The sequence below is a fragment of the Sphaeramia orbicularis genome, chromosome 2 (assembly GCF_902148855.1).
Source record: "Sphaeramia orbicularis chromosome 2, fSphaOr1.1, whole genome shotgun sequence".
NCBI lineage: Eukaryota > Metazoa > Chordata > Actinopteri > Kurtiformes > Apogonidae > Sphaeramia > Sphaeramia orbicularis.
In genome coordinates this window covers 24096696-24112537 of record NC_043958.1, presented here as the reverse complement: position 1 = coordinate 24112537, position 15842 = coordinate 24096696, and positions in this window count along the sequence as shown.

Below are 15842 nucleotides of genomic sequence, written 5' to 3'. Positions count from 1 at the left end.
ATTTCGCAGTCGCCGCAATGATCGTCGGTTATTGACTGTGGCGCTGTGGCGATCATTTCGTCTTCAGTAGGATCTTTTGAGTGTGATGTGGTTTAAAGAATCTTTCCATCCATGCCAATTAATTGGCTATGGGGTCGTGTTGTAGAAAAAGGCAGATAGTTGAGAAAATTGTTCAAAAGATTCTTGCCTCGGGGTATAACTGTCAGTTATAAATTGCGGACTTTGCGCGGCTGGGAACACCATGCAAAGGCGGACGCTAGAGTCTGTATAACTCGGACAGAAAAAGAACATAGAACAGAAACAAAACATCAAACTATTTTGTATTGTTTCAGCTCACTAGCGTCTGTATTTGATCATCCCAGCCTTTTAGTCAATGCAAAAGTTAGTTTCATTAAACATATCTTTTAAGGGTGGACGCTGCTGAGTGAGCTGCTACCCAGAAGCCAGAATCAACACAAGAGGTGGGGATGTCATTTACAAAATCGCACATTGTAGGAGGTCACAGAAAAGCAATTTGCTAACTCGAGGGCTGAATTTCTCTATTTAAGCTCTACTTTTTCCTCTGTTGTCTTGCGTGCCAGTAACGGCTGTTGCTTTTCTTTATCGCCATTGGTGAGACGTCGCTTGTTCTTGTGTCTGATGTAGCAAAAACTTTGCAGATGACACCGATGTGATGAGCCAGTTCGCAGACTGTAATGAGTTAGCCTGCAGGGGATTTGTGACAATATGAAATGTGGTGGTGCAGACAACAATCTGTCTTGACAAGACAAAAAAGAGTTGAATGTTGGCATGCATGGAACCCCCGAAGTGACCACCCTTGCAGATGAGAAGTCTGCAACTTCAATGTCAAAACAAAAACACAACATAAACAAAAGCAAAACCACTATTCTCAAAGGGGATGAAGAAATATTTCATAAATTGTCTTGAAAACGACATGTTGCAGTTGTCTGTGCAAATCAGAGATGTATTACCTCAACAAAATTTGTCATTAAGGAAAGATTTGCTTCTTTTTTGCTTTGGCTCAATATGCAACAAAAGGAATTATATGCAATAAAATGCTCCGATACATTTGCAGGTTTTGGTAATAAAAGAGCTGTGGTAATGCTAGGACTAAACCGGAGCTACATGACCTACCTTTACATCATAATCTATTAATGCGATCCACCGGTGGTGTCACAAAGGTCTTAATCTTCTCCCATCAAAGTCAAATAACTTCAGCAACCATGAGGTCACAGCAACCGTGACCTTTCATCAGCAAAACTGTTCCAATTTGAGGAAAATCTGTCAAAATGTTCTTGAGGTGATGATGGGCACACTGCAAGAATGGATATCGGACGTAGATAAACCGACTTGAATTTGATAGCTTTTTTTTTTTTTTTTTTTTTTTTTTTTTTTTTTTTTTTTTAAATCTGCAGGTTTTATTTAAGGATTTCCTTCATGCCATTGAACTGGTGATACATATCAAATAATCATTCATTTTTGATTTTTTTTAACCTTTTAAAAGATCTCTCTTCATCATAATGTCATGACATTTTTTGATGCAAAAAACACAAAATATGTTTTTTTTTTTGTTTGTTTGTTTGTTTGTTTGTTTGTTTGTTTTCAAAATACTACATAAAAATTAGATTACATATTATTTGATTTTTGCAGCCTGGCATATGTCAATGATTAACAGCAACATTAACAACATTAATAAATTAATTTAGACCCTCACCTCTCAAATGAAGCCCAGATATCAGTAAAAGCAGGATTTATGCCTTAATGGCTTTGGGATCAAAAACAGTGGTTATAATGGGAGAAATAGTGCGTTTTAGGCACACTTGGGAGACTAGTCTTGTAATTTTCTTTTGTTTACAATGTGCACATTTTAGTCGGTGGCCAGAATTTGAAAGATCACGCACAAATGAACAACTTTTGAGTTCTAACCTTATTTAAATTGTGAAAAATAACATGAAGTTTTTTAACACAAAGTGCAAAGCGTGCCGAAAAAGCGCACCCGGATACCGGAGGGTTAACTGTGTTTTTACTGAGTTTTGACTGTGAAACTACTTTTTGGAGTTTAACCAGGTGCTAAAAAGCAGCTGGACTGATTTAGAAAAAAGAGCCCCAAAATAAAAAACTACTTCAAATCCTTGTTGTTCAGTGTGTTAAAGTTCACAGTTCATGTTCAACATCCTAAATCTCTTATTGATGCACATTCTTAGCGCCATATTTAGTCAAAACCTGTCAAACTTCAATTCCTCTCTTTGTCTTTTTTCTTTTATTCCACCCTGTTTTGACCCTAAAACACACAGTAAAGCTTCTACAGATGCAAATTCACAAATGTCTCAGGGGTTAAAGGGTTAAAAACCAAGCAGACATATCATCTAGTCATTGCATACTTGTCTTGGATGCTCTTGTGTCTTTCTCTGTTATATAATTTGACTTTCCTTTCTTATTGCATTGTCATACTTTCGCCTGCCGCCTGATTTTGCTTCAACTTTTTTTTGTTTGTATAATACTGTCTTCCATTCATCTTCTTTATTGTCTTGCTTTGCATGCTGCCTGTGTGACTCCTTCAGGATTTTTATTCTGTTCTAGTTGCTTTCTGTCTGCCAACTTCGTCTTGTTTTGTCGCGGTAACGGCTAATTCAACATCTGGCACAAAGCGACAACGGCTGAAAAGCAGCCATTTTGCAAATTCTCACATTATTGTTGATTGATATGTACTATCCCTGAATAAATAACAAAAGAACTCACTTGTAATGTTTTTTTTTTTTTTTTTCAGTAAAATATTCTTTATTGGTAAAAGCCGTTTATTATCTCGAAAGGTCATCGGTAAAATATTGATGTTTCCAGGTAGACAGTAGGTAGCTCTTCTCTAAACTGTTTTCTTCAGTGAGTCTCTCATCTCCACTGCTGTCAGCGGCCAATTCTCATGGCCGTGTCTCATGAGAGTATTAACAAAGCCTTCGACTGCCACGGAGGCTGAGGCGTGTTAAGAGAGAATAACTGGAGACAGAACACAAAAGAAGAAGTGATTTTATTTATTTATTTATTTATTTTTGTTGTCACAGACTTTTTGATCATGTGTTTTTTTTTCATTGTATTGTGTTGCATTGAATCGCATTGTATTGAACCACAAAGTAAATTATATTGAAGTTTTTTTTTAAGGGACAGTTGGCCGGATCTACTAAAGGTTTACGTGTATTAAAACGTGCAAACTCATTACACATGCCAAAAAATATAGAAACTGATTTACTAACAGTGCACACTAAGGGTTGTGTCTTTCAAAGGTGCAATATAGCGCAAAATAGACACAGTAAATATGCAATATGGGGCATTTGTATGCAGTTGTGCATGTGTTGGGAGAAGAAAATGTAAAATATATAAACCCTTTCATGCATAGGTCACTACAGTGGATGCTTATTCTCCAGCTGTTCTCTTGTATATTCATGTGTTTTGTTGTTTCAGTTTCATATCAGCCAACACAGTGGAAACTTACCCATCATCCCATATCCTGACATTCATACCATTACTGTAACTGTGCTGTTCTTGATAAACCTGATCTGCAGTGACATGTTTGAGTGTAAATCAATTGTTATTTGTTAGAAAAAAAGTTTTTTTTTTTGCATATTATCTCCATGAAGTGAGTAATTATACTCAGTGCCGATGAAAACGCAACACTTGAATGTGTTTTATTGTTCCTGAGCTGCATCAATATGTTTAAATTGCACCTGTATAAGATAATCCCAGATAATTTCTTAACAACCTGTGATGGGTTTAGCTATTGTCACGCTTGAATGAACTTGTCTGCATTCATAAGACTTGTTTTTCTGCTCAACTTAAGGAATTGTGGTCAGTTAAGGAGTTAAGGAGGCACGAAAATCATTTGCAACTAGAAGCACTCGGAGAGCGCAGACCTCCGCCAAGGCTGATCAGTGGCCCCCCCCCGTGGGCCCCCCCACGCCAAGGGGGTTATGTTTTTGCCAGGGTTTGTTTGTCTGTTTGTCTGTCCGTTAGTGTGCAACATAACTCAAAAAGTTATGGACAGATTTTTTTCAAATTTTCAGGGTTTGTTGGAAATGGGCCCCCCCGTGGGCCCCCCCACCCCCGATCACCACCAAAATTTAATCATTTCTTCCTTATCCCATTTCCAACAAACCCTGAAAATTTCATCCAAATCTGTCCATAACTTTTTGAGTTATGTTGCACACTAACGGACAGACAAACAAACAAACAAACCCTGGCAAAAACATAACCTCCTTGGCGGAGGTAATAACTCAGCGATGCCTAGACTGACACGTGACCAAAGATGCCATGCTATGGGGCTCCTGGAGGCCAGAATCTCTGCTCGGCAGGTGGCACGTCGTTTTGGATGCAACGTGTCCACCATAGTCAGGATGCAACAGAGGCATGAAGAATTATTCTCCGGATTTGTCGCCGATCGAGCACCTGTAGGACCAGCTTGGGCGCCATGTTGCCAATAGGACTCCTGCGCCACAGAACAGACAGGAACTGGTTACGGCTCTGGAGGAAGAGTGGGTCAATATACCCCAGGATAACATCAGAAGGCTTGTGAGGTCCATGAGAAGGTGTATTACAGCCTGTATGAATGCAAACGGAGGTCATATTCCATACTGAATTCTAGAACTGAATTTTGTGACTTTTGGTTTTGGGGGTCCTTGAGTTTGTATTTGTATTTGTATTTGTATTTATTTATTTAGCACAATAAAAAAAACAGTGCAGGGAGGGAACGAAGCCCAAAGGGCTTGTACAGAGTTCCACTCCCATCATCTATTATAAAATAAAAAAAAAAAAAAAATAGAATGTACAAACATAAGAAAACAATAATTAAACAACAATTAATATAGAAAACACTGAAAAAGTCAGGACAGGAGAGTTTCTTTCTTTATCCTTATTTTTTTGTCAAATAATTTGGATGTGATTTTTTATTTTTTACTGTATAGAAATGGCCTATGGTTAATTCCAAAGAGCTTATGGAATAAAAATCCTCATGGATTTAAAAAAATATATAAGAATCTTCAAGTGTTGTGTTGTCATTGGCACTGAGTATACTAGTATTAGAATATGTTAAAATGTGAGAAAACATCAGATTAGCAGCATTAAAAATGTTTTTTTATTTCATTGTTTTCATATCACTTTCTGATATTGGGTTTTAAATACGTTTCTTTACTTCAAAAATTAAATGCATAGATATTTTTGGAACTCCATAGAAAAAAAAAAAAAAAAGAAAAAACTCGATCATATTGTTTTTTTCATGCCTAAGGAAGAATAAAAACACTCAAGAGAAAAAATCTTGGCTAAGGTTCTCACAATTCACAATTCATGCATGAAAGGGTTAATTTAGCACACGCAAAGGGATTTATCAAATCCGAAAGCAATTTTGCTCATAGAAACTGCATCTGTATTTAACATGTCTCAAAAGGAGGTGCAAACGGATTGGATGCATAATTGCGCACACATGGCTGTGGTTCGGAGATATCGAAATGATGAAGCGGAATGCAGAGAATGCATTTTTCACCCTTTTGGAGTGACGGGAGAAAGAATAATTGAGACGTATGACAAAAAAAAAACAACAAAACAAATATATATATATATATATATATATATATATATATATATATATACAGTACAGGCCAGAAGTTTGGACACACCTTCTCATTCTTCGCATTTTCTTTATTTTCATGACTATTTACTTTGTAGATTCTCACTGAAGGCATCAAAACTATGAATGAACACATGTGGAATTATGTCCTTAACAAAAAAGTGTGAAATAACTGAAAACATCTCTTATATTCTAGTTTCTTCAAAGTAGCCACCCTTAGCTCTGATGACTGCCTTGCACACTCTTGGCATTCTCTTGATGAGCATCAAGAGGTAGTCACCTGAAATGGTTTTCACTTCATAGCTGTGCCTTGTCAGGGTTACTTAGTGGAATTTCTTGCCTTATTGATGGGGTTGGGACCATCAGTTGTGTTGTGCAGAAGTCAGGTTGATGCACAGCTGACAGCCCTATTGGACAACTGTTAGAATGCATATTATGGCGAGAACCAATCAGCTAAGTAAAGACAAACGAGTGGCCATCATTACTTTAAGAAATGAAGGTCAGTCAGTCTAGAAAATTTCAAAAACTTTGAATGTGTCCCCAAGTGCAGTCGCAAAAACCATCAAGCGCTCCAACGAAACTGGCTCACATGAGGACCGCCCCAGGAAAGGAAGACCAAGAGTCGCCTCTGATGCTGAAGATAAGTTCATCTGAGTCACCAGCCTCAGAAATCGCAAATTAACAGCAGCTCAGATTAGAGACCAGATGAATACCACACAGAGCTCTAGCAGCAGACACATCTCTACAACAACTGTTAAGAGGAGACTGCGTGAATCAGGCCTTCATGGTCAAATAGCTGCTAGGAAACCACTGCTCAGGAGAGGCAACAAACACAAGAGATTTATTTGGGCCAAGAAACACAAGGAATGGACATTAGACCAGTGGAAATCTGTGCTTTGGTCTGATGAGTCCAAATTTCAGATCTTTGGATCCAACCGTCGTGTCTTTGTGCGACGCAGAAAAGGTGAACGGATGGATGCTACATGCCTGGTTCCCACCGTGAAGCATGGAGGGGGAGGTGTGATGGTGTGGGGGTGCTTTGCTGGTGACGCTGTTGGGGATTTATTCAAGATTCAAGGCAACCTGAATCAGCATGGCTACCACAGCATCCTGAAGTGACATGCCATTCCATCCGGTTTGCGTTTAGTTGGACCATCATTTATGTTTCAACAGGACAATGACCCCAAACACACCTCCAGGCTGTGTGAGGGATATTTGACCAAGAAGGAGAGTGATGGAGTGCTGCGCCAGATGACCTGGCCTCCACAGTCACCGGACCTGAACCCAATCGAGATGGTTTGGGGTGAGCTGGACCGCAGAGTGAAGGCAAAAGGGCCAACAAGTGCTAAGCATCTGTGGGAACTTCTTCAAGACTGTTAGGAAACCGTTTCAGGTGACTACCTCTGGAAGCTCATCAAGAGAATGGCAAGAGTGTGCAAAGCAGTCATCAGAGCTAAGGGTGGATACTTTGAAGAAACTAGAATATAAGAGATGTTTTCAGTTATTTCACACTTTTTTGTTAAGTACATAATTCCACATGTGTTCATTCATAGTTTTGATGCCTTCAGTGAGAATCTACAATGTAAATAGTCATGAAAATAAAGAAAATGCAAAGAATGAGAAGGTGTGTCCAAACTTTTGGCCTGTACTGTATATACCGTATTTTCTGGGCTATAACCTGAATATAAGGTCCAGCTGACTTTAACCCTTCCATGCATGAATTATGAGAACCTTAATCAAGATTTTTTTCCTAAGTGTTTTTATTCCTCTTTAGGCATGAAAAAAAAAAAAAAAAAAAGAAAAATGCGATTGAAATTTTTTTATGTACCTATTTTTCATAGAGTTGCAAAAATGTCCACTCAGTTGGACACTATGTGTTTAATTTTTTAAGCAAAGAAACATGAAAACTATTAAATAAAAACATGTTTAATGCTGCTAATCTGATGGTTTCTCACATTTTAACATACTCTAATACCAGTTACTACTTATTTCATGGAGATAATATGCAAACAAACAAAAATGTTAACATTTTTGTGTAATTTGACTTTTTTTTACACTACAAACAAAGAGAAAAATATGTGTTTTTTGTTATTTATAGTTTATTATGATAGTATTTTACTGGTCTGACCTACTTAAGATGGAATTGAACTAAATTTATTTTGACATCCTTGGTTGGTAATATCTTCAGTGTCATTTTTTTATTTCACTAATTCATCCCGTGGGCTGGGTTAGGGTTAGGGTTAGCTTTGGTGGGCTGGTTTTGGCCCCTGGGCCTCATGTTTGACACCCCTGCTATACATTAATATATTCACATTTATTCTCTTCTATCATGACTTGAAATGAAATGTGAAAAAAACACTCAGTGAAACCTCGCAGAAACCCACACAACAGGGACACGGACTGCCTTTCATATTTAACAAGGGGTATAAAAACTTTTTTTTTTTTTTTTTTTACTGTGTTTTCTTCTTATGATTTAATCAAATCTGCAAATATGAGATTACTGTTTGCTACTACGCTGCTCAGAAAAAGAAAAAAAAAAAAAGCTGACAGGGAAGATAGAAGCACGAGTACAGAGAAGTAAAGAGTAAAGAGCGAGATGAGACATCAGACCTATTTCAACACGTCTTTGAGTCTTTTGAGTCACTGCTGTTCAGCCCTCTGCTATGGAAGAGGCTGCAGTTTTTCCTTCCAAACAAACAGTGCAAAACTAATTCTACTAATTGGTTCTCTGCTCTCTGGTTAGAAGTGTTAATCAGTGAAATCAGATGCTGACAGTTTGATTGGGTCTAGGATGCTCGCAGTCTTTCATTGTACTGAGACAGTGGAAAGCAACATGGGGCTTGTATTTAACAGAAAAGCCAGTGTATCCGATGTATGCTACACTCTTCTACCACAGTAAATTAGGATGCAACCAGAAGCGAAATATGCAAAAAAAATACAAAAAAACTTGGTGTCGCAATGTTACTTTTATGGCAGTTCCAAAACATTTCTTAAGCGATTTATCACAATTTATTATGACCAGGGCCAGATTAACACTTCATTGTACCCTGGGCAACAATATTCAAGGGCCCCATCATCACAACCCCAGGATCCCTATAATCTGGCAAAATACAGAATAAGTTCCAGGAGCATATGTAAATATACCCCATACTTCAATATCTAACTATCATCAAATGCATTTTGCTGTACAAATGTGTAAATGCTGGTAGAACTATAAGTGCACCACTATAGCCTCTTGTCAAGGCCACTCACTTGCATATGATGATATGAAAACAAAACACATTAGCATCAGTATAATCTAAAATTGATCCACTACACGACGTTCTTTAAATTTTCAGCTTTTTTAATGTCCCTCTCCTTTTTTAATTTTCGTTTGGCGCTCCCACTTAGCTGCTTCTCCATGTTTGCATTGTTTTGATTCGCGTACGTTGCGTAGTTCTTGACGTCTCACATCCCGCTCAGTGCACGCACGTTGATTTGCGTCACCGCTGATTCGCTTTTTGGACTGACCAATGAGGAGAGGGTCTCAGCTCACGGTCACAGACAGCAGGAGCAGGGTTTCTGTGCAGTGCAATGGCTCCGGGCAGCGGACAGTTTCATTTATAAGCAAAAGAAAACCAGATATTTTCATTATGCCCGAGCTACCCAGGGCCCTTCAGAGGTCGCGGGCCCCTGGGCAATTGCCCAGTTGCCCATATGGTTAATCCGGGCTTGATTATGACTTAATGAATACAACTGTATTTTACATTTTTTTTAGTGAACATCAGGGCCCGCATTCCTAAAGATTCTGAGAATCCTCTGACAGAGCTCCTAACTTAACCAAAAAATTCCTAGCAAGGAGTCTTATCTTAGCTTAGGAGTGATTCCAGAACACTCTCAGAGAACTCTGAGCAAGGAATGGACAGAAATTCCTATCTTAGTGAGGAGGTGTGGTTGACCCCTAATGAAAAAACGACAATTTCGCTAAAAGTCTCATTTTTCGATTAAAAGTTTTTGAGCTGGCAAGAGGAGTTTTGTCGGGCGTAGCGCAAATGGTATATCACGCAAAACCGCAATGGAAAGACCTTTTTTCGCAACTACAGTCAGGTGAATTAAAAAAACTGGATGTTGACGAACGTTACAACAAGCGAAGAAGAAGAAGAAACATGCCATGGTATGTGTGGACACACCAGGAAACCCAATCATTTTTTTAAAATTTAGTACGAGATAGAGGGGTAATATATGATAATAATAATAAATATATCTGTAAATCAACACAATATTTACATTCGTCGCCATGGTTATGGAATGACTTCTCGTGTCATCTCGCATTAACCCTTTCATGCATGAATTATAAGAACCTTAATCAAGATTTATTTCCTGAGTGATTTTACTCCTCTTTAGGCATGAACAAAAACAATGAAAATTTTTTTATAACCTATTTTTCATGGAGGTGTAAAAATGTCCACTCAGCTGGACATCATGCATTTAATTTTTGAAGCAAAGAAACAAGTATTCACTGATATACTGTGTGGAAACTATGAAATACATTTTTTAAATGCTGCTAATCGGATGTTTTGTCACATTTTAACATACTCTAATATTACTTACTACTCACTTTATGGAGATGAGATGTGTTCTGTCCTCACTAGACGTATAGCTATCTAGCTATGACAGACAGTGAACAGACGAGTCTTCGTTTGACTGACACCTTTACTCATCATCTTTTATGTAAAACTGTAACACACAGACAGAATACAGCAATTAGCTCATATCGTCTTTACACTGAACTAACAGTAGTTTACTGCCTTAATGAGAAACTTTACAAACGTTATTGTTAATTGGTATTTAAATTGCTTGTACTTTGAATTAACCTGTAAATAAAGCAGTCCGAATTGCCTAATTAGCATGTGAAAAGTCCGCTAGCTTAATGCTAACCGCTGCCGTATACTAACCAGCAGCTGTATGCTGACACCGCTGCCGTTTTCTAACATTCTAACATTTCACTTAGAAATACATTTTCATTCTCAAAATTGACAACAAACCCATTTATATCTAACATACGGATCAATATCCTATCACTACTTCTAAATCTACAAAACTTACAGCCTTATGTGGGCCAAGACGACACAGACGGCTGCTCTTCGTGACGGTTTCACAGTAAACAATGTACAACTTCCGCCACAAGAGGGCAGTATGAACCAACCAAACTGGCAAAGCGTTAGGATAAACAGTAAAATAAACTAACCATAACAAGATGCAAAAAAAAAAAAAAAAAAAAAATTTTTGTTGAAGAAAACTGGTTATTACAGTCTAATGTCAACAACAAGCAATTGATTTACACTCAAACATGTTACTGCAAATCAGGTTTATTAAGAACAGCAAAGTTACAGTAATGGTATGAATTGCAGTGTATGGGATGACGTATAGGCGTCCACTGTGTTGGCTGATATGGAACTAAAACAAACAAAAAAACCCAAAAAAAACATGAATATACAAGAGAACAGCTTTGATTAGCTGTCCACTGTAGTGACCAGTATGCATGAAAGGGTTAATAAATAAACCAATCATCGCATTTGTGATTTAATGGAAAAACCAACATGACGCACTTCTGTTTTTTCAACATTTAATAAATATCAGTAGTTTGCGCAGATTTCTAATGGAAAAGCGACTAGTGAGCCCCCTTCACTTTATCATTGACTACTTGCTGACCCCGAAAACAAATTTACGACCAGGGTGGGGGCGTGTATGTGCCCGAGTGATTTGTACTTTGCCATTAAGGCATAAATTATACTTTTACTGATATCTGGGCTTCATTTGAGAGGTGAGGGTCTAAATTAATTTATTAACGTTGTTAATGTTGCTGTTAATCATTGACATATGCCAGGCTGCAAAAATCTAATAATATGTAATCTAATTTTTATGTCGTATTTTGAAAAAAACAAAAAAAACAAAAAAACAAACATATTTTGTGTTTTTTGCATCAAAAAATGTAGTGACATCATGATGAAAAGAGATCGTTTAAAGGGTTAAAAAAAATCTAAAATGAATGATTACTTGATATGTATGATTAGGACTGACCTTGATTTACAAAAATAAAATCAAATTAGAGCAGAAAAATAAATCAATATATAATATTTAATAGTTTGATTTATAGGTGTGCATTTTACGCACACTTGGTAACAGATGCTAGTATTTTTGAACATTTGACCTAGCACCAAAAATAATAATGCAAATTAACCAGTGTTGGAGTTAAACATTGACATACAGGGGTTGGACAAAATAATGGAAACACCTTCACCTCAAGATGATAATGCCCCAATTCATACAGCTAGAATTGTTAAAGAATGGCATGAGGAACATTCTAATGAAGTTGAGCGTCTCGTATGGCCGGCACAGTCCCCAGACCTCAACATTATTGAGCATTTATGGTCAGTTTTAGAGATTCAAGTAAGACGTCGATTTCCACCGCCATCGTCTCTAAAAGAGTTGGAGGGTATTCTAACTGAAGAATGGCTTAAAATTCCTTTGGAAACAATTCACAAGTTGTATGAATCAATACCTCGGAGAATTGAGGCTGGAATTGCCGCAAAAGGCGGACCTACACCATATTAAATTATATTTTGTTGATTTTTTTAAGGTGTTTCCATTATTTTGTCCAACCCCTGTATGCCAGGATGAAAAAATCAAATAATATGTGATCCACTTTTTATCCAGTGTATTGATAAAAAAATTATTTTTTGTGTTTTTTGCATTAAAAAAAAAAAAAAAAGGTTTGTTTACAACACAAACACGGCATTTAAAGGGTTAAAAAATATGACAATTATTGAGTATCTGGTATTTTTATTTACGGCTCAAGTTGATGAAATAGAAAAAAGTGTAAAAGAATTAGAAACAAACTGAATGAAAAAAAAAAAATTTGACATTATTTCACAAAAATAATAATGCAAATTAACCAATGTTGGAGTTAATCCTTGACATATGCCAGGATACAAAAAATAAAAAATAAAAAGTGATTAATTTTTAATATAGTATTTTGAAAAAAAAAAAAAAACAAACATGTTTTTTGCATCCAAAAAAATGGTTTGTTTACATTACAAACACGGCATTTAAAGGGTTAAAAAATGGTTCCTTTGGAAAAAATTCACAAGTTGTATGAATCAATACCTCGGAGAATTGAAGCTGTAATTGCCGCAAAAGGCGGACCTACACCATATTAAATTATATTTCGTTGATTTTTTAAGGTGTTTCCATTATTTTGTCCAACCCCTGTATGCCAGGATAAAAAAATCAAATAATATGTGATCCACTTTTTATGCAGTGTATTGATAAAAAAATAATTTTTTGTGTTTTTTGCATAAAAAAAAATGGTTTGTTTACAACACAAACATGGCATTTAAAGGGTTAAAAAATATGACAATTATTGAGTATCTGGTATTTTTATTTACGGCTCAAGTTGATGAAATAGAAAAAAGTGTAAAAGAATTAGAAACAAACTGAATGAAAAAAAAAAATTTGACATTATTTCACAAAAATAATAATGCAAATTAACCAATGTTGGAGTTAATCCTTGACATATGCCAGGATGCAAAAAAAACAAAACAAAAAAAAAACGTTTTTTGCATCCAAAAAAATGGTTTGTTTACATTACAAACACGGCATTTAAAGGGTTAAAAAATGGTTCCTTTGGAAACAATTCACAAGTTGTATGAATCAATACCTCGGAGAACTGAGGCTGTAATTGACGCAAAAGGCGGACCTACACCATATTAAATTATATTTTGTTTATTTTTTAAGGTGTTTCCATTATTTTGTCCAACCCCTGTACAACAGTATTCGCTAACCCCCCAGGTTGAGAACCTCTGCTCTAAATCAACAATAAAATCAAGTCGGTATCGGGTATCGGGTATCGACCGATACGCAAGGCCCCAGCATCAGTTTCGGCATCGGAACTGAAAAAGTCGTATCGGTGCATCCCTAATACCTCATGTCCAGAGGATACAATATATTTCACAATTACAGGGCGACACCCACAGCAGTTGTCTGCCCTGGGTGATTCAGTGTAGGTTTAACCTTTAACACAGATGCTGCAGGTATAATATGGGGTCTAATAAAAGCCATATGACCCAATCCATCATAGTTACATGACATTTCAGGACTTTATAATGGTTAACAAGGCTCGGTACACATCATTCTCAAGTCTGAGATAATGACTTGCCCATATGACATGATAGGAATCAGCAAAATAAGAAAGTGCATGGTGTGCTGCTAGCCTATGGAATTGTAAAGAATATTGGCCCATCGGTGATTGTTAGCTGATTGGACTTTTTTTTTTTTTTTTTTTTTAAAGACTCTGTCATGCCCACCCACGTGCACACACCCACTCACAAGCCTCTCTTTTCCCCTGCAGAATCTGCTTCGACAAGATAAGTGCGGGACTTGTAATTGTGCGAGGGCCCTCATCTCTCCGCACTGGCTGATAATGGTGCTGTGAAAGCCTTGTGCTCATTACGCTAGCCTTTGTTGTTTTTATTGCACCGCCTGGTTGATTATTTTTCAAGAGAACTCCGAAGGTTTAATGCTTTCCCTTGTTCCGTAAACAGAGCTGCCACTACGGTAAGCAAACGGAATAAACCAATAAATAAATGGACGATTTAAGAAATAATAGAAATAAATACAAATAAATCCAAGTCCTTAAAAAAAAAAAAAAAAAAAAAAAAAAAGGGGAATTATATATGGGTTTCTGTAAAACACCTTCCATATTTGCACACAACCACTAGCATAAAGCACCTCTGATAGGAGTCCTGGTACTGATAGAGGAACCTTCAGACTGCTTTCTAACTTGAGTGAACACTCCAAGTGGTGCTCACAGTATTAATAGCCATGGCCCGGACCAATTCAACTGCAACAGCGTGTGGAAGCAGAGAAATAGAGATAAACTCTCAACATTCATTTTCCTTGCATGGCAAACACTTTGTCAATAGCTTGTGCTAGAACTGCTGTGTATGCTTTGGTTTCCCCACTGTAAAAAAAAAAAAAAAAGTAAATATGAGATTAAACACAACCTCGGGCTTAGTAGCTCATCATCCACAGATGCAGATAGAGACACAAACCTGACTCATTCCACAGAAGACTACCTTTGTACAGTCCATAGGTGGAGCAGGAATCTTTTAAAAGCTTCAAACATAGTCACAAACAAAACATAATCTTTTTAATTTCTCTACAAACTAAGGATGTAAACCAGGCATGTCCAAAGTCAATCACGGCCTGCAGTGAGATTTTATACGGCCCACAGCTTGGGTTTTATATTCTATTATTTATGGCCCGCTTGGACTGTTGAACCGAGTACATGAATCATAAAAGGTTCAAAATGCAGTTTCTCCTTTCACCTCATGGTGGCAGCACCACTCTAACTCTGTGACTTTGCCGTGAACCTTTTTCGCTAATTTCAAACCACGGCGCCTGTAAATAAAAAAAGGAAAGTTGACAGTGAGGGCCGCCGCTTCCAGGAGAGATGGGAATTACAATTTGTTTTCACTGAAAATCGAGGCAATTATGTTTGCTTAATTTGTCAAGAGACTGTTGCCTTGTTTAAGGAATTCAGTGTAAAGAGACGCTAGCAGACAAAACATGCTAACGCATACGACAAGCTAGCAGGGAGTGAGCGCTCCGAAAAAATGAAGCAAATTCAAGCTGCTTTAAACTCATAACAGTGACTCTTCATGTGAACCTGGGAGTTAAATGAATTCACCACCAGGGCAGGATACCAAGTTGCCAGGTTAGTTGCCTATAACTGCTGGTGTTATGTACTTGTAGATGTGACACAAAATATTACTTTCTGAATGATTTTGTGAAAGACAAGAGTAAGAGTCATATGTTTTCATCTTAAACGTTAACAGACTTTGCATTACTGAGTAATATATGAGTAATGATTACACACGTAAGTCATGTTTAAAATGAATGTGGGGTTAAGATTTTCATCAGCTTGGAAGTTTAAGATACTCCACACAGTTTGTTCTATGTTATCTGACTCCAGATGTGAAAGGAAGGCAGAATTGTTTTTTTTTTTTTTTTTTTTTTTTTTTTTTCAATTTGTTCACACCTGAGTGGCTCAGATTTGGTTACATTGCCATTTAAAAAAATGATATTGTGACAATGAAAATAAAATTGTTGTAGAACAGCGCATTTATATGTAATTTTTACTGTTTAAAAAATGTCTGAAGGGACCACTGGCCCCTGGCAATGTCCACATTAT